At 42.1% G+C, this 3,226-nt stretch overlaps 1 non-coding gene across 1 annotated transcript; it reads left to right on the top strand.

The window, feature by feature from the left end:
* The first annotated feature begins 2,372 nt into the window (after positions 1-2,372).
* LOC148578471 (small nucleolar RNA R71) lies at positions 2,373-2,480 on the top strand. The gene has a single exon (XR_015903880.1). It is a non-coding gene; the product is annotated as a small nucleolar RNA R71 (small nucleolar RNA).
* The last annotated feature ends 746 nt before the right edge of the window (positions 2,481-3,226 follow it).

Raw genomic sequence — 3,226 nt, 5'->3', positions numbered from 1 at the left:
GTAGGTTTATGGGGAAGAGTGGATGGATGTGAGTGGTGAAGTGGTGATAGGGAAGAGAGATTGAGGTGATTGGTGAAGAGTTTTGGGGAAGAGTGTTTATGGGATTGTGTGAAAGAGGGGTGAGAAGAAGTGAGTGGAGATAGGTGAGGATCCTGTGGGGTCCACAGATCCTGAGGTGTTCAACGATTTACAACCTTGCACCAAATTAGGCATGCAAAATGCCCTTGCACACAACTCTGGGCGTTCAGCGCCAGATTGGTGCTTGTTCTGGGCGTTGAACGCCCATTTGTTGCCCATTTCTGGCGTTGAACGCCAGAACCATGCTTGTTCTGGGCGTTCAGCGCCAGCTCTTCTCCAGGGTGCAATTCTGGCATTCAAACGCCCAGATGCTGCCCATTTTGGGCGTTCAACGCCAGAACCATGCTCTGTTCTGGCGTTGAACGCCAGCCAGATACTTCTTACTGGCGTTTAAACGCCAGTATGGTCTTCCTCCAGGGTGTGATTTTTCTTCTGCTGTTTTTGATTTCGTTTTCAATTTTTATATTTATTTTGTGACTCCACATGATCATGAACCTAATAAAACATGAAAGAACAATAAAATTAGATAAATAAAAATTGGGTTGCCTCCCAACAAGCGCTTCTTTAATGTCAATAGCTTGACAGTGGGCTCTCATGGAGCCTCACAGATGTTCAGAGCATTGCTGAGACTTCCCAACACCAAACTTAGAGTTTGGATATGGGAGTTCAACACCAAACTTAGAGTTTGGTTGTGGCCTCCCAACACCAAACTTAGAGTTTGACTGTGGGGGCTCTGGTTGACTCTGTTTTGAGAGAAGCTTTTTATGCTTCCTCTCCATGTTTATAGAAGGATAACCTTGAGTTGTAAACACAAGGGAGTCCCCATTCAATTGAAGGACTAATTCACCTCTGTCAACATCAATCACAGCTCTTGCTGTGGCTAGGAAGGGTCTTCCAAGGATAATGGATTCATCCTCATTCTTCCCAGTATCTAAGACTATGAAATCAGCAGGGATGTAAAGGCCTTCAACCTTTACTAACACGTCCTCTACTTGTCCATAAGCCTGTTTTCTTGAATTGTCTGCCATCTCTAATGAGATTTTAGCAGCTTGCACCCCATAGATTCCCAGTTTCTCTATTACAGAGAGGGGAATGAGGTTTATCCCTGACCCAAGGTCACATAGAGCCTTCTCAAAGGTCATGGTGCCTATGGTACAAGGTATTAAGAACTTTCCAGGATCCTGTTTCTTCTGAGGCAATGTCAGTTGATCCAGATCACTCAGTTCATTAGTTAACAAGGGAGGTTCATCTTCCCAAGTCTCAATACCAAATAATTTGGCATTCAGCTTCATGATTGCACCAAGAAACTTGGCAGTTTACTCTTCAGTAACATCCTCATTTTCTTCAGAAGAGGAATACTCATCAGAGCTCATGAATGGCATAAGGAGGTTCAATGGAATCTCTATGGTCTCTAGATGAGTCTCAGATTCCTTTGGTTCCTCAGAGGGAAACTCCTTATTGATCACTGGACGTCCCAGGAGGTCTTCCTCACTGGGATTCACGTCCTCAACCTCCCTTACAGGTTCGGCCATGGTGGTTATGTCAATGGCCTTGCACTCTCCTTTTGGATTTTCTTCTGTATTGCTTGGGAGAGTACTAGGAGGGATTTCAGTGATCCTTTTACTCAGCTGGCCCACTTGTGCTTCCAAATTTCTAATGGAAGACCTTGTTTTATTCATGAAACTTACAGTGGTCTTGGACAGATCAGAGACTAAGTTTGCTAAATTAGAGATATTTTGTTCAGAGTTATCTGTCTGTTGCTGAGTGGATGATGGAAAAGGTTTATTATTGTTGAACCTATTTCTTCCACCATTATTAAAGCCTTGTTGAGGCTTTTGTTGATCCTTCCATGAGAGATTTGGGTGATTTCTCCATGATGGATTATATGTGTTTCCATAAGGTTCACCCATATAATTTACCTCTGCTATTGCAGGGTTTTCAGGATCATAAGCTTCTTCTTCAGAAGATGCCTCTTGAGTACTGTTGGATGCAGCTTGCATTCCATTCAGACTCTGAGAAATCATATTGACTTGCTGAGTCAATATTTTGTTCTGAGCCAATATGGCATTCAGAGTATCAATTTCAAGAACTCTCTTCTTCATAGGCGTCCCATTACTCACAGGATTCCTCTCAGAAGTGTACATGAACTGGTTATTAGCAACCATGTCAATGAGTTCTTGAGCTTCTGCAGGCGTTTTCTTTAGGTGAATGGATCCACCTGCAGAAGTATCCAATGACATCTTAGCCAATTCAGATAGACCATCATAGAATATATCCAGGATGGTCCATTCTGAAAGCATGTCAGAAGGACACTTTTTGGTCAGTTGCTTGTATCTTTCCCAAGCTTCATAGAGGGATTCACCTTCTTTCTGTCTGAAGGTTTGAACATCCACTCTAAGCTTGCTCAGATTTTGAGGAGGAAAGAACTTGGCTAAGAAAGCCGTGACCAGCTTGTCCCAAGAGTTCAGGCTATCTCTGGGTTGAGAGTCCAACCACACTCTAGCTCTGTCTCTTACAGCAAAAGGGAAAAGCATGAGCCTGTAGACTTCAGGATCTACTCCATTAGTCTTAACAGTATCACATATCTACAAGAATTCAGTTAAGAACTGAAAAGGATCTTCAGATGGAAGTCCATGAAACTTGCAGTTCTGCTGCATCAGAGAAACTAATTGAGGTTTCAGCTCAAAATTGTTTGCTCTAATGGCAGGAATGGAGATGCTTCTTCCATGTAAATTGGAATTTGGTTCAGTAAAGTCACCAAGCATTCTCCTTGCATTATTGTTGTTGGGTTCGGCTGCCATCTCCTTTACTTGTTCGAAATTTTCAATAAGGTTGTCTCTGGATTGTTGTAATTTAGCTTCTCTTAGTTTCCTTTTCAGAGTCCTTTCAGGTTCTGGATCAGTTTCAATAAGAATGCCTTTTTCCTTGTTCCTGCTCATAAGAAAGAGAAGAGAACAAGAAAAGAAGAGGAATCCTCTATGTCACAGTAAAGAGGTTCCTTATTGTTAGTAGAAGAAGAAAAGGAATAGTGGTGAAGAAAAATGAAGAATCCAAACACAAGGGTAAGGATAGGAGCAGTGATGTGAGATGAAGAGAAGTGTTAGTAGATGAATAAATAATTAGAAGGAGATGAGAAAGAAGGATTTTC

Source organism: Arachis ipaensis, chromosome B1 (assembly GCF_059453495.1).
Source record: "Arachis ipaensis isolate K30076 ecotype BB chromosome B1, ASM5945349v1, whole genome shotgun sequence".
In the NCBI taxonomy this organism is placed as follows: domain Eukaryota; kingdom Viridiplantae; phylum Streptophyta; class Magnoliopsida; order Fabales; family Fabaceae; genus Arachis; species Arachis ipaensis.
The sequence above is the reverse complement of the archived record's forward strand: the minus strand, read 5'-3'. Positions and strand labels throughout refer to the sequence as shown.